The 23,068-nt window shown below is 35.8% G+C and overlaps 1 protein-coding gene and 1 pseudogene across 12 annotated transcripts in view; one reads left to right on the top strand and one right to left on the bottom strand.

Moving 5' to 3' along the window:
* The window catches only part of GPHN (gephyrin), a 620,043-nt gene that overhangs the window by 33,402 nt on the left and 563,573 nt on the right, over positions 1 to 23,068 (top strand). The gene's annotated exons all lie outside the window — the stretch shown is intronic.
* Positions 12,271 to 13,308, bottom strand: LOC144320753 (small ribosomal subunit protein uS2 pseudogene; annotated as a pseudogene).

The following is a 23,068-nucleotide window of genomic DNA, read 5'->3' on the forward strand; positions in this document are numbered from 1 at the left end:
TCTAAAACAAGTGTTATTGATGCTTATAGCAGCATTATCAACAGTAATCAAATTATGGAAAAAGCTTAAATGTCCATAGGTGATGAATGGATAAAGATGTGGTATGTATACAGTGGACTATTACTCAGCCATCAAAAAGAGTGAAATCTTGCCATATGCAACCATGTAGATGGTGCTAGAGGGTATTATGCTAAGTGAAATAAGTCAGTCAGACAAAGACAAATACCTATGATTTTACTCATGTGTGGAATTTAAGAAACAAAATAGATGAACATAAAAGGATGGAGAAAAAAAAAGAGGGAAGCAAACATAAGAGACTGTTAACTATAGAGAACTGGAGGTTCTTTGGAGGGGAAGTGAGCAGGCTAAATGGGTGATGGGTATTAAGGAATTAAGGAGGGCACTTGTGTTGAGCTCTGGGTGTTTACATGTAAGTGATAAATCACTAAATTATACTCCTGACACCAATATTACGCTATATGTTTAAAAAACCAGAAGTTAAATAAAAATTTGGAAAAAAACCCAAGCATTATCAATTTGAATTAATGAAAAGAAATATCATTGAAAAATTTATTCATGTAAAATAATGCTAAGGTAAGATATTTCCCGGTATGCTAATATTAATATGTTATCCAGTCAACTTTGGTTAACATTTTGTGAAGCCCTTGAGTTATGTTAACTTAGCTTTAAAAAAGTCAATTTTTTCCCCCTGATGACATCTTTGGCAACTCCATTTAGGCTTTTTCATGGTGATTGTTTCAGTAGTAAGGCTACATAATATGAACCCTTCTTATCTTTTAAAGAAATTCTCATCAAGTCTCACCTTCTAAGTTTCTTTGGTGGTTGGTTATTTGGTACCTATTTTACAGTTCTCTGCATCCGGTCAGCTTCACATTTTCAAGGACCATCAACTCTTTTATTTCGTTGTTAGTAAGCTACCTCTTTTTTGTATAATTTCTTTACTAAACACTGTAGTAAATTGCAAATATGGGCACAATTTTTTGATTCTTCTCTCTTTGTGAGGTAAGGCTGTTTGTCTTATCCCTTGAGTCTGAGCTTGCCTTGTTTTTTGCTTTGACCAGTTGAATATGGCTAAGGACTATCTTGCAAGTCGTGATCCAAGAACTGAAGAGGTCTTGTAGCTTTTTCTTGTTTTTTGGAGCTTTCCCACTCCTTGCTCTATAGAAGCCTGTATTAGCTCCCAGCTTGTTAAGGTACATACATCATCCAGTCACCTCTGTTGCCCCAACTGACAGGGTATCCATTGACAGACATGTCAGGGAGGCCATCATCTAGGTACCAGCTGACATAAATTGATGTGTGAGCAAGCCCCGCAGAATTTAACTGAGCTAACTTGTCCTTTAAGTTTTATATCAACTATCCATTCAATCTATGGAATTATAAATTAGTTATAGTTTAAGCCACCAAGTTTGAGTAGTTTGTTATATAGCAAAAAATAACTGATACACATACTCAAGTCTTTTCTGTCTTGTCAAAGTGATCCCTGATTCCATATTCCATCTCTAATTTTAAAGTTGTCTTTTTTTTCTACCCACAGGTGAATCACCAGCTTCCATGTTCTGTCTGAGGGCCAGTGACCAATGTTTTCCTAGTTCTTCATGAGAGTAATAGCTTCTTTCTGACATTTGGCTTTGAGCAAGAAGCCTAGGGCCAACAATGCTCCAACTGCCATTACTTTGGGAGTAGGCATTAAAACTGTAGTCCTTAAGATGTATATATGGGATTTATACCTACAGGGGCTACTTACCAGGAGTCCTATTTACTCTTATTGGTTTCCATTTCTTTCTTTCTTTCTTTCTTTCTTTCTTTCTTTCTTTCTTTCTTTCTTTCTTTCTTTTTTTTAAAGATTTTATTAATTTACTCACGAGAGACACAGAGAGAAAGAGAGAGAATCAGAGACACAGGCAGAGGGAGAAGCAGGCTCCATGCAGGGAGCCTGACGTGGGACTCGATCCCGGGTTTCCAGGATCACACCCTGGGCTGAAGGCGGCGCTAAACTGCTGAGCCACCCGGGCTGCCCTTGGTTTCCATTTCATTTTTGCTTCTTGCACCTAGAAATTTCCTTTTGTTCTTTCATATTCATCTGTTTATCTTGATGTAGTTTTTCCATAGGATTTGATCTGCTGATCAGTTTTTCCTTGAAACTCTGTTATCCTCTTTCAGTGACACTATTTTCTTGTTTATCACCTGTATTTATGACTACTTCTCATTTTTAAGGTGTTTTTCTTCCTATGTGTTAAAAAATTGTATTTACTAGTGCACTGTCCCTGGTCCTTAGTCCATCTTACCCTAGATATCATTTTTGGGTAATCTTTCACATACTTATTACCTTAACTACCACTTTTATGTTCTTGCTTCTTGTGTCTGAGTCTGAGCTAGAAAGTTTTTCTCTCCAAATGCTTACATTCTATTCCTTGTTCTCTTTTCCATTTGGATATCCTCTAGGCACATGCCCAAAACAGAACTCATAACCTTTAACCTTGAAGCCTTTAACTGTAGCTCCCCCTTAACTTGGTTAAGGGGGATTGACAGCTCTGTAATCCAGAAAACTTGAAGTTATGTTAGACATCTTCCATTTATTCTTCTCAATGTTTATTTACTCATTACTGTCTGATTCCCTAGTATGTCTGAAAATTCATTTACTTATTTCTTTATGACCACCAAGGCAAGCAAGATAACAATTTTTTCATTTCCTTGGAAAGTTACCTCACATTTCACCTTTCCTACATTTCTCTATTGATATCTCATTTTCCACTTGACCCACCCTGCTTCCTCATTCCAACTCCCAATTTAAGACCTTAAAACAGTATAATTCCGTTTTCTTGCCCTCTTTTGGGGTAATTTTCATTATATATTTTACTTCTGTGTATGTTATAAACCTCACCTTGTTGTTATGTTTTGTATTGAATAGTTATTTGATTTATAAGCAAATTATGAGACAAAAACATAGTCTTTATGTTTACTCACTTATTTTCCGTTTCTGATGCTCTTTGTTCCTTCCTGTAAGTCTATTCATTTGGTATCCTTTCTCTTTGGCCTGAAGGACATTCTTTAGCATTTCTTATTGCGTAGATAGGCTGGCAAGCATTCTCTCAGTTTTTGTTTAGCGGAAAGTATCTTTATCTCACCCTACTTTTGAAGGGTATTTTTGCTAAATGTAAAACTTTAGGTTGCTTCCACTTTGGCACTCCCCAATCCTGGTACACTGAAGACATCATTGTATTGTTTTCTGATCTCCGATGAGAAGTTAGTGGTCATCCTTGTTTGTCTTATGCGTGATATATGTCTTTTTCTTCCTCCTTTTTTCCCCCTTCTCTGACTGCATTCAATATTTTTTCCCTTTATTTTTGGTTTTTATCAGTTTGGCTATGATATACCCAGATGTGATTCTCTCTATATTTATTCTGTTTGGGATTGGCTATACTCCTTGAAAGTTGGTGTTTTTCATCATATTTGGGAAGTTTTGGGCCATTATTTTTTAAATATTTCTTTTGCCCGAGTCTCACTCTTTTTTTCCTCTGGGACACAATTGTACATATTTTACATTATCTCATATTGGCCCATAGGTCCTTGAAGTTTTATTCATTTTTCTTCAGTCCTTTTTCTCTCTGCAAGGCTGGATAATTTTAATTGATTGGTTTTCAACTTCACTTTCTTCTGCCATCTCCAGTATATTATTGCTAAACCCCTCCACTGAACTTTAAATTTCAAATAGAGTACTTTTAAATTCTAGAATGCTCATTAGGTTCTTTTTTTTTTTTAATATTTTATTTATTTATTCATAGACACACAGAGAGAGAGGCAGAGACACAGAGAGAGGGAGAAGCAGGCTCCATGCAGGGAGCCCGATGTGGGACTTGATCCCTGGTCTCTAGGATCACACCCCAGGCTGCAGGCGGCGCCAAACCGCTGCACCACCAGGGCTGCCCTCATTAGGTTCTTTTTATGATTTCATTTAAATTTTTGGTTAATTTAGATTATTGGTTTTAATATGAATTTTATTTCCTTGGCTTCTTTATCTTCCTTTTTAAAAGTTTTATCAAAAAGTTGTCTTATTTTATTTCATCTTGATTATGAAATGGTATAGATATAATTAAGCACAAATTAAAAATATTTGGCTACTTATCTAACAGCTTACAATTTAGGATATTTTTCTGGACATTCTGGGTTTTTAATGTTTGAAAACCACATGGATTTATTATTTATTCTAGGATAGATGTGTAATCAAGGACAGAAATGCTGGCAGAAATGAGCAGGAGGTCAGGTTCTGTAGAATGGCCAATGCAACAACGGGACTAATGACATTTTAAATTAAGTACAGAATCTATAAGATTATTGTATTTTACCTGTGCTTTGCTCTTATAATGTCAGTTATATAGTCAGGGAATCAGATGTTCAGAGCCTTTATTTTTTTAATTTTAGTTTTTAAATTTTTATTTATTTATGATAGTCACACACAGAGAGAGAGAGAGGCAGAGACACAGGCAGAGGGAGAAGCAGGCTCCATGTACCGGGAGCCCGATGTGGGATTCGATCCCGGGTCTCCAGGATTGTGCCCTGGGCCAAAGGCAGGCGCTAAACTGCTGCGCCACCCAGGGATCCCCTGTTCAGAGCCTTTAAAATGATTTTAATAATCTCATTTTCATTCTGTTAAAATGATTATTAAGGATTTCATTCATACTAAATAGAATAAATCTTCCAGTAAAGATTTTTATGTCAAGAATAGGTAGAATAGTACATACATGGTGTAATATAAAGGTATCGATAGTTCTCAGCCAATATGTGACAGATAATATATATTTTTCTTAATGTTTTTACTTAAGTATAATTAACATAGAGTGTTATATTAGTTTCAAGTATACAATATTGTGATTTAACACTTTCATACATCACCCAGTGTTCATCATGATAAGTACACTTCTTAATCCCCATCACCTAGTACCCCGTTCCCTCACTCACCTCCCTTCTGGCGACCATCAGTTTGTTCTCTGAAGGTTTTAAATTTTATTTAGATTCTAGTTAGTTAATATAATGTAATATTAGTTTCAGGTATACAATATAGTGATTCAGTACTTCCATACACAACCAGTGCTTATCACAGCAAGTGCACTCCTTAATCCTCATCACTTTGTTCTCTATAGTAAAGAGTATCTTATGTTTGCTTCCTTCTCTTTTTTTCCCCTTCCCCTATGCTTATCTGTTTTGTTTCTTAAATTCCACGTATGAGAGAAATCATAGGTATTTGTCTTTCTCTGACTGACTGACTTCATGTAGCATGGTACTTCCTAGCTCCATCCACCTGGTTGCAAATGGCAAGACTTTATTCTTTCTTATGGCTGAGTAATATTCTTTCCTATTGCTCATGAACACACACACTACATTTTTAAAATTCATTCATCAGTTGATGGATACTTGGGCTGTTTCTATAATTTGGCTATTGTAGAGAATACTGCTATAAACATGCATGTATCCCTTTGGGTTATTATTTTTATATTCCTGGGGTAAGTATCTAGTAGTGCAATTGCTGGAGCATAGAGTAGTTCTGTTTTTAAACCTTTGAGGAGGGACACCTGGGTGGCTCAGTGGTTGAGCACTTGCCTTCAGGCCAGGGCATGATCCTAGAGGCCTGGGATCGAGTCCCACATTGGGCTCCCTGCATGGAGCCTGCCTCTCCGCCTGTGTCTCTGCCTCTCTCTCTCTCTCTGTCTCTCATGAATAAATAAATAAAATCTTAAAAAAAAAATACACCTTTGAGGAACCTCCATACTGTTTTCCAGAGTGGCTGCACCACTTTGCATTCCCACCAACAGTGCAAGAGAGTTCCCTTTTCTCCACTTGCTAACACCTGTTGTTTCTTGTGTTGTTGATTTGAGCCATTCTGACAGATGTGAGGTAATATCTCATTATAGTTTTGATTTGCATTTTCCTGATAAGTGATATTGAGCATCGTTTTATGTGTCTATTGACCATCTGTATGTCTTCTTTGAAAAAATGTCTGTTCATTGTGACAGATAATGTATAGATTTAAAATTTTGGAACAAAAGTGGATTCAGAATTCTGAAATTCAGAATGTGAAGATAAACAAGTTACTAGTTTAAAAACAGAAAACAAACAAACAAACCAGAAGATGGTAGTAGCATAAATACCCAATGTTAGGTTATTATGTCACAAAATAATATCTCTGTAGCAGATCCTGAACATATGGTAGATTACATAGAATGGTATATTACACATATGGTATATTGTATCAAACATACATATGCACGTTTATGCACACATTTGTTTAAATTGTTTAAGTTCTATAATATTACCAAGTAATAATTTTCATCTTCTTCCCTAATTGCTATAATATTCATAAATGTTTATCAGTAGGGGAATGAAGTGGCTATTTTACAAATGTCTATGTTGTTTATCACTCTATCTCCCTAGCATCTATCACAGTGTCTGGCATACAGCAGATGCTTAATAAATATTTATTTAACAAGTAAATACATCCTATTTTTAAAAGAATCATTCTTTTGAAAGAGTACACAGAGATGGATTCCATTTTTATGCTGATTGTACTACTAAATAAGTGTAAGAATAAGCTCACACAAAATCATCTGAAATAGAGATATCTTAAAAAATAGGGCTTGTCTTAGCATTTGGGATTTCTCTGCTATAGTGAACATGAACTTATTTGCTCATGAACAAGTAACTACTAAAGCATTTTTATGTGATGAGTATCTAAAATTATTATAAAACCTTTTTAAAATTCTCACTTTTAGTGGCTTCTATTCATTTTAGCATTTAATCACATTCTATCCTGTTTTATTGTTTAAATGTTTCATGTATATGAATATTATTCAACTAGATTGCATACTACTTGAGTATGGGGACCTTTTTTTATACAAATATTTGCCATTCGGCATATTATTATTCATATATAGTTGATAGTATGCATTGAATGATTTTAAAGGAGGTTGAGAGCACAAGTATTATATTTGAGACTACTCTGGTGGCCTTTAATCCTAGGCTCTAGAGTGATTAATTACTTTTCTACCTACATATCTTTTTAAGCGATATGACTTTTGTATTATTGGCCTTTGCACAAGAATTATGCCCAGGAGATGTGCATTTTGTATCTCTTGATACATTCTTTCCAACCATAGCCATTTGGACTTAGGAGAGGACCCTGATTCAAGAGAATCCCAATAATAGAGTGATTAGCAATCTTTTTATCTTTTGTGTATAAAAATTATTTCATCTAATCTGATTGGAATTAGGAAAATGATTTAGCAGAACAGCTGAACTAATAAAATTTCATTAGGTTGAGTTAGCTTGTACAAGCTAAATTCATGAGTGGGAAAGAGAAAGGATAGAATGTAAAGTTGTTTGTTAGTAGAGATCAGAGCAATAGCTATATGAATACTGAAATACTATGAGACATAAACTGGCTTCAACTGATTTAGCTGTTTTAATCCATGTAGTAGGAACAGAAGAATTTGAAGGTTTATTCTTAAGAAAACAGGGGTAATATTTTGATGTCAGATACTTTATGCCTGTTTTGTAAATCATCTGTGATCTGTTGAGGATTAGTTTTAGGCATTGTTAGGGTTGATCAATTTCTCTTTTGATCTTACTGCATACTAGAGCCTGTAGTCCTAAACCTAGGCCATTGTTAAGTCTCAGGTTAAAGGCCAGGGTCCTTTTAAATGAACAGGCCTTAAATGACAGTCTTCTCAGTTGTGAGGCTACTAAAATCTTGGCTCAGATCTTTAGCTTCTCAGCTGCAATTTTCTTCTAGCGTTCTTAGAGTTTTGCCTTGTGTATGTGCAGTTTAGGAGAAGTCAGCAACTTGAGGGAATATCTTTGCAGGTTTTGAGGCTCCTTCCTTGTGATTCCTCCAGAGTGTTAGTCCCGGTAGTAGTTTGACAATAGTTTTATTTTCTACCCCCAGCCTTCTTTCCAGAGGCTAGGGTTGTAGTGGTGTAGTAGCGATTTAAGGTGTAAGTTCAAATAGTGAATCTAGCTGTACAGGTCTTTGCTAGAGCTAGTGAACTTTAGTTGCTATTACCCTATAGGAACTGATATTCTGCTACTGCTTTTTCTGTACAAAGGAGCTCAATATGTTTGTAGCTTTAGCTCCGTTCATCTTATTTCTGGACTACAGAATAAGAATGTGGGGAATATATATACACAAATATTTAAATACTTTTTACGTAATTCTTAAAATATATAAACACTTAAATGCTTTTTATGTAATTAGTAAAATATTTATGTAAATGCATATTTAATCCTTAATTTTTTGTTTTTTTTCAATATTAATTCCAGTGTAGTTGACATAGTGTTATATTAGTTTCACATGTAAAATATAGTGATTCAGCAATTCCATATATTACTTAGTGCTCATCAAGATAACTGTATGCTTAATCCCATTTTACCTGTTTCCCCCCCTCACCTTTTTTTGGCATAGTTGTGTGGATTTTAACACACCATGGTCACCATGGTGACCATAGTAAGGATATAGAACAATCCCATCAGACCAAATCCCTTTATGTGCTGTTTCATTTCGTCATATGCTCCCCTATCTATAAACTCTGGCAACCACTGTTCTGTTCTTTGTCACTGTAGTTTTATCTTTTCAAGAATGTCATATTAGTGGAATCATACATTATTTAGCTTTTTGCGAGACTGTTTTCTTTCATTCTGCATAATGTTTTTGAGATTCATCCAAATTGTTGCATTTATGAATAGTTCATTCCTTTTTCTGAGTAGTATTTTGTTGTATAGATGTACCACAGTTTGTTCATCCATTCACCAGTTGAAGGACATTTTGGTGCTTTTTGTTGTTGTTTTTTGGAGTTTTTTTTTTTTTTACCAAAGCTGCTATAAACATTCATATACAGGTTTTTGTGGAACATGTGTTTTTGTTTCTCTAGGGTAAATACCTAGGAGTGGGATTGCCAAGTCCTATGCTAAGTGTATGTTTAACTTGGAAGAAACTGCCGAACTGTTTTCCTGAGTGGCGGTGCCATTTTGCATCCCCCAACAATGTATGAAATTCTAATTGCTCTACATCCTCAGTAGCACTTGTTATTGTCAATATTTTATTTTAGTCTTTGATAGGTGTGTACTGATATCTTATTGCAATTTGCATTTCTCTCTTGGCTAATGATGTTGAACATATTTACATGTGCTTATTTTCTATCCATATATCCTGTTTGGTGAAATATCTGCTCAAGTCTTTTGCCCATTTTTCAGTTGAGTTGTCGTATTTTTTTTTTTTTAAGATTTTATTTATTTATTCATGAGAGACGCAGAGAGAGAGAGGCAGAGACATAGGCAGAGGGAAAAGCAGGCTCCATACAGGGAGCCTGATGCAGGACTCGATCCCGGAACTCTAGGATCATGCCCTGGGCTGAAGGCAGGCGCTAAACCACTAAGCCACCCAAGTGTCCCCTCTTTTTTTTAAAGGCTAGCTAAATCTACCCCAACCCTCACCCTGCCGGGCCCCAGCAGTTTTCTTCTTTTCTCTTTTGTCATTACCATGTGTCTGGGGCTGTGATGAGGTGAGTCTAAATATAAACTTACTATGTCATCTTGATAGGAAGTTCAAAGCAGAATATTTTTTTGAAGTCAGAGTATGTGAAGGGATTACAAAAAACAGTGGAGATGGAAGGACATGATTAGAAATATCTAAATAATCCCACTAGATATTCCTTCTTAGGTATATATTCTGATTTGAAAAATGAAAGGAAACTAGTTTATATTCAGATCCACTGATTTTTGAGACATTAGTGTAAGCCTAACTTTTGGCCCCAAATTATAAATTCCTCCATTTATTTATTTATTTTTAAAGATTTTATTTATTTACTTGAGAGAGTTGAGAGAGATAGAGGGTACAAGCAAGGGGAGAGGTAGAGGAAGAAGGAGAAGTAGATTCCCCGCTGAGCAGGGAGCCAGATGTGGGGCTTGATTCCAGGACTATGGGATCATGACCTGAGCTGAAGGCATATGCTTAACTGACTGAGCTGCCCAGGTGCCCGAAATTCCTCAATTTAAAAACTAGTTTTACGGCAGCCTGGATGGCTCAGCAGTTTAGCGTCCGCCTTCAGCTCAGGGCGTGATCCTGGAGACCCGGGATCAAGTTCCGCATCGGGTTCCCTGCATGAAGTCTGCTTCTCCCTCTGCCTGTGAGTCTCTGCCTCTCTCTCTCTCTCTCTCTCTCTCTCTCTGTTTCTCATGAATAAATAAATAATCTTAAAAAAAACTAGTTTTAAAAATCTGTTTATATAGTCATATTAAATATATTGAACATTTAATATTGAATTTATTGAAGATTTTTTTTAAGATTCTATTTATTTATTTGAGAGATAGCACAAGCTGGGAGTGGGGAGGAGCAGAGCGAATGGAAGAAGCAGACTCTCCCTTGATCAGGGAGCCCAAATTGCACTCAATCCCAGGACTCTGAGATCATGACCTGAGCTAAAGGCAGATGCCTAACTCACTCAGCCACCCAGGTGTACCTCAATTCATTGAAGATTTACAGACATACATTTTATTTCATTGCTGTTTTATTTTTATTTTTATTTTTTATTTTTATTTTTTTTTTATTTATTTATGATAGTCACACAGAGAGAGAGAGAGAGGCAGAGACACAGGCAGAGGGAGAAGCAGGCTCCATGCACCGAGAGCCCGATGTGGGATTCGATCCCGGGTCTCCAGGATCGCGCCCTGGGCCAAAGGCAGGCGCCAAACCGCTGCGCCACCCAGGGATCCCCTCATTGCTGTTTTAAATTGATGTTCCTTCAGGGCAATTATCATAGCATGTTTGGGTGCTAGAATATACAAAGACTTCTGCTTCAGCCTCTGATGCATGTTCTAATTAAAAAAACAAATTAATAATGTTTAATAAGTACTAAGATATTAAAATGTTTTCCCAAGCTTTGTCAAGAATATAATGATAAAATGATGGCTTAATACAAAGTGACTTGTAATTACCACTTTAGGGCAAGTCAACACTGATTTAAATGAACAATACTTTGAATACTTGGCACTTATCAATAGAATGACTGCTTATATAAATTACATCTCTAGAAATTTGTCTTCAGTTGTATTGGCAGAATTGTGATCACTTCTAAGGGAAATCTTCTAGAGGGAAGAAGATTTTTTTTTTTACATTAAATCATACTACATAATTTTTGAAGGTAGTATATTTTTGTTCTCAAAGCCTCCATGTTTTGTCAGGAATAAGACCAAAGTATTAAATTACAAGAAAGGTAGTTGAGCAGTATTATCAATAATAACCAAACTATGGAAACACCCCAAATGTCCATCAAATGATGAATGGATAAAGATGTGGAATATATACACAATGGAATATTACAGCTATCAAAAAGAATGAGATCTTGCCATTCTCAATGACATGGATGGAGCTAGAATATATTATGCTCAGTGAAATGAGTTAGAAAAAGACAAATACTATGATTTCACTCATGTGGAATTTAAGAAACAAAATAAATGAACTTAAGGAGGGGGAAAACAGAGTGGGGAAACAAAGTATAAGAGACTCTTAGAGAATAAACAGTGTTGATAGAGGAAGGTTGGTGGATGATGGGTATCAAGGAGAGCAGTTGTCATGTTGAGCACTTAGTACTGTAAGTGATGAATCACTGAATTCTCCTCCCGAAGCCAATATTGTACTGTATGTTAACTAAATAGAATTTAAATAAAAAGTTGAAAAGGAAAAAAAAAACGGTAACGTAGTTGAGGTCTCAGTGTCAGATTATATGTATGTTCTCTTCTGAATCTACTGGATTTTCTAACTTAAGTGTTTAAAGAAAGCTGTCATCAAAAATTGACTTTTAAAAGAATGTGCAATTTCAGAATTATGTATGGATTAAATCCCTTAAAAGTTATTTTTCAGTTATTTGAATTATTAACATATCTAGTAGTTGTGGAATTCCAAATTTTGATTTGGAATTTTCTCTTGCCCTTGATTCTCATTTTGGTTTAAAAATGTTTCTTTGATCTGGCTGGGATTTTAACAAATGGCCCTAATTATTATTTACCAGAGACAGTTGATGATCATTAGTAGGTACTCAATATTTTAGGAGTAGTTTAGTAATTCATTGGAAAATTATTTAAAAATTTCATAATAGAAATATTTTCTCTTTACAACCCTGAAAAGGTGACATTTTTTCCCTTCTTAAATGAAATCTCTCAAAGTGGGATAGATTTCTAGTTGAGTTTTGGGATTTTTTTTTTTTTTTTTTTTTTTTAAGAAACTGTTTATTTTCCGTCAACCTTATTTCCATTCTGTTCCTTCTGTGGAAGAGCAGCTTAAGAGCACTCAGTGGTTGTTCCTACCCATTCAGTGGCCTGAGCAGTGGGAGCTGCAGACCAATCTTCAGTGGCTGGCTGAGCGCTCCAGTCTTCAGTAGGGAACTGCTGAATAGGCACAGAGGGCACCTGCACGCCTTCAGACCAGTCTGCAACTTCAGGCTGAGTAGCAGTGAACTCAGGAGCTGGAGCCGTCCATTCACCCTGAAATTCCTCCTTAGTTACAGCCTTTTCAGCAGTGGCCTGTTCTTCCTTTTCAATCTCTTCAGGATCTCTATAGAAGTAGAGATCAGGCATGACTTCCCATGGGTGCTCACGGGAAATGGTGCCACGCATGAGCAGGACTTCCCGGGCTAGCATCCACCACATCAGACCCACTGAGTGAACTCCCTTGTTGTTGCAAGGGATGGCAATGTCCACGTAGCACAGAGGAGAGTCTGTGTTACACAGAGCAATGGTAGGCAGGTTAACGTAAGATGCCTCTGTGAGAGGCTGGTGGTCAGCCCTGGGATCAGTAACTACCAGAAGCCTTGGCTCTCGGAAGGCTGCCTGGATCTGGTTAGTGAAGGTTCCAGGAGTGAAGCAGCCAGCAATAGGAGTGGCTCCAGTAGCAGCAGCAAATTTCAGCACAGCTCGCTGGCCAGTATTCCTAGATGATATAACACTGACATCAGCTGGGTTTTCAATGGCAACAATGGCACGAGCTGCCAACAGAAGCTTCTCCCAGGTTCTCTTCAGATTTATGATGTAGATACCATCACTTTTCCTTTTGTAGATGTATTGTTCCATTTGGAAGTCAAGGTTGGTGCCACCTAAGTGGGTTCCTGCTGCAAGGAATTTGAGGACATCCTCCTCCTTCATTTGCAGAACATCAAGGGCTCCGGACATTGTTAAAGTTTCCCTTTAAGTTACGATGGGAACGCAAAACAATGCCGTATGGACCCTTCCCTGGGTAGCGCGGAAAGGCAGTTTTGGGAATTTTTATCATGATGTATTAGGAAGCATCCCTGTATAAGACTGACAGTTTATATTGTGTTAAATCTCTCAAAGTGGGATAGATTTCTAGTTGAGTTTTGGTAATTTTTATCATGATGTATTAGGAAGCATCCCTGTATAAGACTGACACTATAGCATTATGATAGTATGTACTCAGAATTTATTTTAAGAAATGACATAAATACCTTGTTATTGTACAAAACATAATTGAAACAGTGAGTAAAACACAAAGAGGACAACATTCAGTTTCTGAAGATCAAAAACATTTCTTTCTGTGCAACAATGAGAGAAAAGGTGTCAGATAATCTGATTTTACTGTCTGTGCTTTAGATAATGATACTCATCAGACCCATATATTTTTTGTATCATAGATTTCCTTCCAAGAAATCTTTTTTAAAAAAGTTTGTTTGTTTGTTTGTTTGTTTGTTTATTTATGAATGACAGAGCGCGGCAGACACACAGGCAGAGGGAGATGCAGGCTCCATGCAGGGAGCCCGACGTGGGACTGGATCCCCTCATGGCCCATAATCTTAACTACACTTGCCATGTAAGATCCGGGTCTCCAGGATCAGGCCCTGAGCTGAAGGCGGCCCTAAACCGCTGAGCAACCTGGGCTGCCCTCAAGAAATCTTTATTGTTTTTTCAGCCTTGAAAATGTGGTTCTTCTGTTAAGGGCTTTGTTACACATTTTAAGTCATTTTTCTTTTAATTGCTCATATCATTTAGTGTAGAGTTCATTATTATAAATGGAATTAAACATGTAATGCTAGTCTCATTAATATAATCTTAAATTAGTAGCTATTTCTGTATTCTGTTTAATCCTGAGATTTCTTGAGTCTAGAATATAGTATGTAGTATAGAGTATATAGTATAGTATATAGTACAGAATATAGAGTGTAGTATATAGAGTATAGTATACTAGTATAGAATATAATTGCTGTGTTTATTTATTTCATAACCATTGCTTTATAAATTACATTTTCTGATTGGGGAAGTTGGTGTCTAAATGGTGAAGAAATAGCTTACTCAAAGTCCCCCAGATATTCAGTTGTCAGACTATAGCTAGAATACAGGTTATCTTATTTTTAGTCTAGTGTTTTCATCTATATGTATGGTTTGTGTATTTTTTCTAAAATTGGCTGAGTAAATTGAAATTAATCTTAATTCATAAACCTGAAGTTACTTTATACACTATATACTGCATTAGTTTTCTATTTCTGTAACAAATTACCACAATGAAGATGGCTTAAGCAATATAAATGTTATCTTATAGTTCTGTAGGTCAGAGGTTCAAAATGGATCTCACTGGGTTAAAATCAAGGTGTTAGCAGGGCTGCATTGCTTTCTGGATGCTATTGGAGAGAATCTGATAATCCCTTGCCATTTTCCAGGTTCTAGTGGCTGCCTACTTTCTTTGGCTCATGGCTGCCTCTTTTCACCTTCAAGGTCAACAGTCCTAGGTCTAGTCCTTCTTACACTGCCATCTGTCCTGTACTTTTTCTTTGAAAACAACTGAGAAAGATTCTTTTAAGGATTCAAGTGATTATATTGGGCCAACCCAAATGAACCAAGAGAATCTACCTCCTGGCACATAATCTTAACTATACTTGCCATGTAAGATAACAAGTCCTGAGGTCTTGACAGCTTTTAGTAAGGAGGCACAGACAAAAAAAGTTTTTCTTCAGGGATTTTATTGGTTTATTTTTTTTTTAAAGATTTTATTTATTCATCACACAGAGAGAGAGAGAGAGAGAGAGAGAGAGAGGCAAAGACACAGGCAGAGGGAGAAGCAGGCTCCATGCAGGGAGCCTGACGTGGGACTTGATCCCGGGTCTCCAGGATCACACCCTGGGCCGAAAGCTGGCACTAAACCACTGAGCCACTGGGCCTGCCCAATTTTATTGGTTTAAATATGTAACCTGTAGAGAACTTATTAAACAGTATGTGAGGCTCTAGATTTAAGAATAACGATCATTTAAGACTCATGAACTTAGTTTCTTGAATGCTAGAAATATAATTGCAAAGTATTATATAGGGTATAACATCTAGCATGGCTAATGTACACAATAAATTAAGATGTAATTTCAACCTCATACTACATGTATAGGGTTTGCAGCATAGTGGGTTTATTATACATGTACCTAAGTCTTTGCTGTTGGTTTCACTTTTGTTCCAAAGCAGAGTTCTTTCTGCATTAATTCTGAATAGATTTCATTTAAATGACATTGCCTCTGTCTTTTAGCTCTAAATTTTATCTGATACTTTTTAATGTTTATTTGAAAGTTTAGCGAGACCTTAGAATAGGACTCACTTCTTTCTGGTTTAAAGGAAATGTACAACAATCCTAAGCTAAAAATGTACCTAGTTATATTCTTATTTTTTCAGTTTGAATATATTTGTTTCTGATTCTGATGACCAAATACTTTTTTTTAGTACTTTGGTTGCAGTAATAGGTATCCTGTCTAATTAATCACTATCTCTTTGTAGAGAAAGGACTTTTGCTCCTGAAACCTAGGCCTCGTGGTTAGTTTTTTATTTCTTTTGCCAACTCATCTTGGTAATTCTGTTTGCTTACATTTTTTGTTCGTTGGTCACAGGTAGGACTCTTTCTGATATCAAATTCTTTTTTTTTTTTTAAAAAAGATTCTATTTATTTATTCGTGAGAGATACAGAGAGAGGCAGAGACACAGGCAGAGGGAGAAGCAGGCTCCATGCAGGGAGCCCCATGTGGGACTCGATCCCGGGATCCCGGGGTCACTCCCTGGGCCGAAGGCAAGCGCTCCACCGCTGAGCCACCTAGGTGTCCCCTGATATCAAATTCTGATAATTTCTTGTCTGGCTTTTCTTGCCTACTGACTAACCATTGATTCTACTATTTAGAGTTTAAATGAGGCCATAGCAAATTTTTATTAATGTTTTACATTACTGTCATTGTAGATACACAGTAAGTACTTCATGAATAAAATAATTGCATCTTCCATTTGAAGCATTCAGAGCATGTGAACATGTATTCTTAATGATTTCTGAAGTTCCTATTTATCTTTATACCTCCAGGGAAATAGATAGCTATTTCTATGTAAATGTGGTTACTTATTAAATTACAAGAAGATTTAAACTTTACTTTGGGCTCAAAAATAACTATCCTTAGTATCTACCATAGTAGTTCCTAAATTTTTGGATTCCATGGACTAGTAAAATGTATTAGAAAGTATGGAGGATGGAAAAAGTAGTGCCAACCCTTTATTTTTCCAAGAGCATAATAAAACCCCAGCTGTTATCAGCTATCACCATTGGATGATAAAAGAACATTTGGGGGCACCTGGGTGGCTCAGGTGGTTAAGTGTGCAGCTCTTGATTTCTGCTCAGATCATGATGTTGTTAGATTGAGCCCCATGTGGGGCTCCATAGTGGGCATGGAGCCTGCTTAAAATTCTCTCCCTTTCCCTCTGCCTCTCCCCCTACTCTTTCTCCTTCTCTTAAAAAAAAAAAAAAACAACAACAAAAACTGAATATCAAAAAAAGGAAGGACAAAATTATAGAATAAAGAAGTCCTACATTCAATAAAGTTAGTTTTATAGAAAAAATTAATACATTCATTTACTTGTCTATATTTACTGAGAATGACTAAAATTCATTAAGAAAACTTGATCTTGGGTACCACTAATGTGTCTTCCCCTTTTATTTTGTTTGGGTGGGGATTAAGACTCTATATATGGCTTTATTAAATCTTGAAGCTAGCCCAAGGGTTGAAAAAGGAGTAAGAGGAATCTAGAAGTAGTATTTTTCTTAGAGTGACTTCTTTTGATCACAAAACCAAGATTTTGGTATGATAAATAGCAGTTTATCTTTTTTGCCCATTGCTATATTCCACTTCCTACAAAAATATCACAGTCTGCCACCCTTTAATACACCTTAAAGGGTATTTAGTCTTATCTAATCCTCTGTACTTTCCATACCCTGGATTCTTAATTTTGTTTTGGCAATCTAATACTTATTTTCTCATGGTCTACTTAGTACTTCATTTATGATTTATTTGCATTTGAAGAATTAAAATATATACACACGATATATTCAGTATAGTGTAGAAGTGTTTAAATTGAAAGATATTTCTCAACCTCAACCTCTTGTCCTTTTCTTTAAAGGTAATCAGTATAAATTTCTAGTATAACTTCTTATTTTTTTATTTTTATTTTTTTAAATTTTTTTTAAAATTATTTATGATAGTCACACAGAGAGAGCGAGAGAGGCAGAGACACAGGCAGAGGGAGAAGCAGGCTCCATGCACCGGGAGCCCGACGTGGGATTCGATCCTGGGTCTCCAGGATCGCGCCCTGGGCCAAAGGCAGGCGCTAAACTGCTGCGCCACCCAGGGATCCCTAGTATAACTTTTTAAAAAACATTTTATACATATACCAGTAGCTGGCTTTATTTAGATATATCTTCTAATATATATATATCTACTAAAACATATGCAAATGGTTTTACACTAATGGAACATTTTTAGCCTTATTTCAGGTTCTACTTTGGCCTTACTATTGTTTTTTTTTGTATTTGAGAATTCATGTTTGATTTATGCTATCACATTTTAAAAGTAAACTTGTATTTGAAATTCTTCCTGGTCCAAGAAAGGATACAAAAAAAGATAGTACCTTGTTATATTTTTAGCATACTACAATTAAATTTAGATTAATAATTAAAAATTACTTTTTTACAAATGCTACTATAATTTAAACCCAATAGTTTTTTTTTTTTTTTAACAATTGACATTAGAAAATGTTATTCCTTGGCATGTATATTAAATCTATTCCTCAAATTTTATAGCAAAGTTTTGTGTAGTAAATAAAATTTACTATTTCTAGTTAGTTTTTGTGTTGGATGATTCATCTGTAAAATGGGGAGGAAGATAAGGGGGTAAATTACCACAAGGAGAGGGTTATTATATGCCAACAACCATGCCCATTCATAAAAATGCAATTTATTGCAGCAGTCATAGTTTAAAGGGTTTAGTTTTTTTTTTTTTTTTTTTATGGTAAACACATTGTCTACTCTATTTGCTGATCTTTTATAGCTAAGTGTTGTGTACTTTGATTACGCTTCTCATTTATACTGAAAGGTGTAACTGTTTTGGGCAAATAACTGAACTGTGGACTGAAAGTTCTTTCCTTTGATGACAATGGATATCTTTTGGAAAAGAGTGGTACTTTGAACATCATAGGTAGGTTACTTGGACTTGACAGGTTTCTTAGTGAATTTGGTGTCTTGACAAAAGAAATCTGCTAAAGTGATATAGGATACATGTGCTTTTTGTCATGTTGTTTCTTACTGTGTTTAACTTAGATATGCCATTTATATAATAAAAGTCACTTCTTAGGAGCAAATAATAAGAGATTTAATACTGGGTTGTTTGACCTTTCTAAATTAAGTAACTGAGTGAAACCTTTTCCTATTCACAAACAGATAAACCTAATGATTACAGAATTCACATAATTCTGTGTGAGTACACAACTGATAAATCTGAATGAGTTGGCGTGATTCAAAATTTGGAAAATTAATTTTTAGGCCTTGCTTTTTTTTTGTTTGTTTCAAGTTCTTATTTAAACTCTAGTTAGTTAACATATAGGGTAATATTGGTTTCAGCCATAGAATTTAGTGATTCATCACTTACATATAACTCTTAGGCCTTGCTTAATGTACTTTATATATAAACATAAATACACAGATATAAATATGTTTGCTAAGGTTAGTTTGATTTTTTTTTATTTTATTTATGATAGTCACAGAGAGAGAGAGAGAGAGAGAGGGAGGCAGAGACACAGGCAGAGGGAGAAGCAGGCTCCATGCACCGGGAGCCCGATGTGGGACTCGATCCTGGGTCTCCAGGAACGCGCCCTGGGCCAAAGGCAGGCGCCAAACCGCTGCGCCACCCAGGGATCCCAACTAAGGTTAGTTTGAATACCGCTTGCTGAGTCTTTTATTTTCTGAAATTGTGGTTTGTCTCCATACCAAAAATCAATGTTGTGATTGTGGTAGTGACGATTGTTTAAAAGTGACACATAATTCAAGTTTACTATATTCAAAGGAAGAAATTTCTGCTTTGTAGGGTATGGGAAACTAATGTCATTTTATTGTCAGGAACTAGAACTTAAATAATATTAGCTTTTTTGCTTTTCCTTTTGATCCTAAACTTTTTGAAAAAACTTTTATAATGAGCTAGCAAGTTTGGTTATTGTATTCATCAACTAAAAACTGAGTAGACTTGGGTTTCAGTTCTGACTCTGTCATCATTTAGTTGTATGACCTTGGGAAAATCCCTGTGGCATTAGTTTTTGTTTTTTTGTTTTTTTTTAACTTTTTAAATAGTGGAATTAAATCTTAGTTTATATCTGAAATCCAGTCTGCTTCTAAAATATTCAGTGACATTTTATGATCCCCCCTCCTCTCCCATGCACAGGCCAAAATAATTTTGAGTTATACTTAAATGTACCTCTTTCTATATATAAATATGGTTTAGGACTCAGAAATTGAGAGGGTGCATGTTCTAAATCAGATAGAATCTTATTAATAATTTCTTTGTTTCAAGAAACAAGAAAAATATGAAACAATCTAACCTTAGACCTAAAGGAACTAGAAAGAGGAGAACAAAGCCAAAAGTTATTAGAAGGAAGGGAATAATGAAGATCAGAGTGGAAATAAATGGAATAGAGACTAAAACTCAATAGAACAGATAAATGAAACTGGTTCTTTGAAAAAATAAACAAAATTGATAGATTTTAATCTATCAAATTTAATCTTTAACCAGATTCATTAAGGAAAAGGGAAAGGACTCAGACTCAAATGAAACCAGAAATGAAAGAGAAGTAACAACCCTCACCACAGATATACAAAGGAATTTAAGAGACTACTATGAAAAATTAATATGCCAACAAATTGGACAACCTAGAAGTGGATAAATTACTAGAAACATGCAATCTTCTAAAACTGAATGAGGAGGAAATAGAATATTTGAAAAGACCTATTATTGGTAACAAAATTGAGTCAGTAATCAAAAAACTCCCAATGAACATAGGACCAGATGGCTACACAGTTGAACTCTACCAAAACATTTACAGAAGGGCTAATACCCTCTTCTCAAACTATTTCAAAAAAATATAGAGGAAAGGAAACCTTCCAAGTTCACTCTGTGAAGCCAGCATTGTCCTCATGCCAAAACCAGACAAAGGCACTTAGAAAACTATAGGCCAATATTTTTGATGAACCATAGTTGCAAAAGAACTTAAAATATTAGCAGGCCAAATTTAACAATGCATTAAAAGAATCATTCACCTTGATCAAGTAGAATTTATACCAGCAATGCAAAGAATATCCACAAATCAATGTGATACTTCTCATTAACAAAATGAAGGTAAAAATTATATGATCATCTCAATAGTTGCAGGAAAAACATATGACAAAATTCAACATCCATTCATGATAACTCTCAGTGAAGTGGGTTTAGAGAGAATATACCTCTACATAAAAAGGCCTTATATGACAAACCTACAGCTAGCATCATACTCGATGGTGAAAAGCTGAAAGCTTTTTCCTTTAAATCAGGAATAATATAAGGATGTCCACTCATGTTACTGTTATGTGACATAGTACTGGCAATCCTAGCCATAGCAATCAGACAAGAAAAAGAAGTAAATGTTTCCAATTTGGCAGGGAATAAGTAAAACTGCCACATTTGCAAATGGCAAGATATATATATGAAACCCAAAAGACTCCACCATAAAAAACTATGAAAACTAATAATTGAATTTAATAAAGTTGCAGAATGTACAGAAATCTGTTGCATTTCCTTTTTTTAAGGAAGTTTTGTTTCATCTCTATGCACCAATAACAAAGTAGCAGAAATAGAAATTAAAATAATCCCATTTATATTTGCACCAAAAAGAATAAAGTACTTAAGAATAAATTTAACCAAGGAGGTGAAAGACCTATAGAGTAAAAACTAAACGGCATTGATGAAATAAATTAAAGATGGCATAGAAAAATAGAAACTGGGCAGCCTGGGTGGCTCAGTGGTTTAGTGCCTGCCTTTGGCCCAGGATGTGATCCTGGAGTCCCAGGACCGAGTCCCACATCAGGCTCCCAGCATGGAGCCTGCTTCTGCCTCTGCCTGTGTCTCTGACTTTCTCTCAAGAATAAATAAATAAAATCTTAAAAAAAAAAAAAAAAAGAAAAATAGAAACGTATACCATGCTCATGGATTGGAAGAATTAATATTATCAAAATGTCCAAAGTATCCAAAGCAATATACCTATTCAATGCAATCCCTATCAAAATACCAACAGAATTTTTCATAGAACTAGAACAAATAATCATAAAATTTTTACGGAACCATGGAAGACTTTGAATAGCCAAAGAAATGTTTTTTTTTTTTTTTTTTTAAGATTTTGTTTATTTATTCATGAGAGACACAGAGAGAGAGAGAGAGAGAGACACGGAGAGGCAGAGACATAGGCAGAGTGAGAAACAGGCTCCATGCAGGGAGCCTGATGTGGGACTCGATCCAGGATCATGCCCTGGGCCGAAGGCAGGTGCTAAACCGCTGAGCCACCCAGGGATCCCCAGCCAAAGCAATCTTAAGGAAGAAGAACATAGCTGGAGGTATCACAATCTCAGATGTCAAGCTATATTACAAAGTTATAGTAAACAAAACAGTAATGGTATTGACACAAAAATAGATACTTAGATCAATGAAATAGAATTGAGAGCCCAGAAATATACCCATGTTTATATGAACAATTTATGATAGAGGAGGCAAGGATATACAATGGTGAAAAGATAGTCTTTTCAGGGGATCCCTGGGTGGCGCAGCGGTTTGGCGCCTGCCTTTGGCCCAGGGCGCAATCCTGGAGACCCGGGATCAAATCCCACGTCAGGCTCCTGGTGCATGAAGCCTGCTTCTCCCTCTGCCTGTGTCTCTGCCTCTCTCTCTCTCTCTCTCTCTCTCTCTCTCTCTGTGTGACTGTCATAAATAAAATTAAAAAAAAAAAAAGATAGTCTTTTCAATAAATGGTGCTGGGAAAACTGGGCAGCTATGTGCAAAAGAATGAAACTAGACGACTTTCTTGTACCATACAGAAAAACAAACTCAATGGATTAAAGACCTGCATGTAAGACCTGAGGCCATCAAACTTGTAAAAGAAAACATTAAAAAAAAAAAAAAGAAAAGAAAACATAGATAATGACCTCTTAGACATTGGCCTTAGCAACATATCTATGGATAGGTATTTTCAGGCAAGGGAAACAAGCAAAAACAAACTTTTGGGACTACACCAAAATGAAAAGCTTTTGTGCAGCAATGAAAACCAATAGCAAAATAAAAAGACAACTTACATGGGCACCTGGGTGGCTCAGTGGTTAAGCATCTGTCGTTGGCTCAGGTCATGATCCTGGGGTCGTGGGATTGAGTCCCGCATCGGGCTCCCAGGAGGGAGCCTGCTTCTCCCTCTGCCTATGTCTCTGCCTCTCTCTTTCTGTGTCTCTCAAGAATTAAAAAATAAATAAATAAATAAATAAATAAATAAATCTTTTTTTTTAAAGGCAACTTACACAATGAGAAAGGAGTTTGCAGATAATATATCCAATAAGATGTTAATATGTAGTATATATAAAGAAGTCCTACAATTCAACACCAAAAAAAAAAAAAAAAAACCCAACAGCCCCAAAACACAACAATGC

This window comes from Canis aureus, chromosome 9, assembly GCF_053574225.1.
Source record: "Canis aureus isolate CA01 chromosome 9, VMU_Caureus_v.1.0, whole genome shotgun sequence".
NCBI lineage: Eukaryota > Metazoa > Chordata > Mammalia > Carnivora > Canidae > Canis > Canis aureus.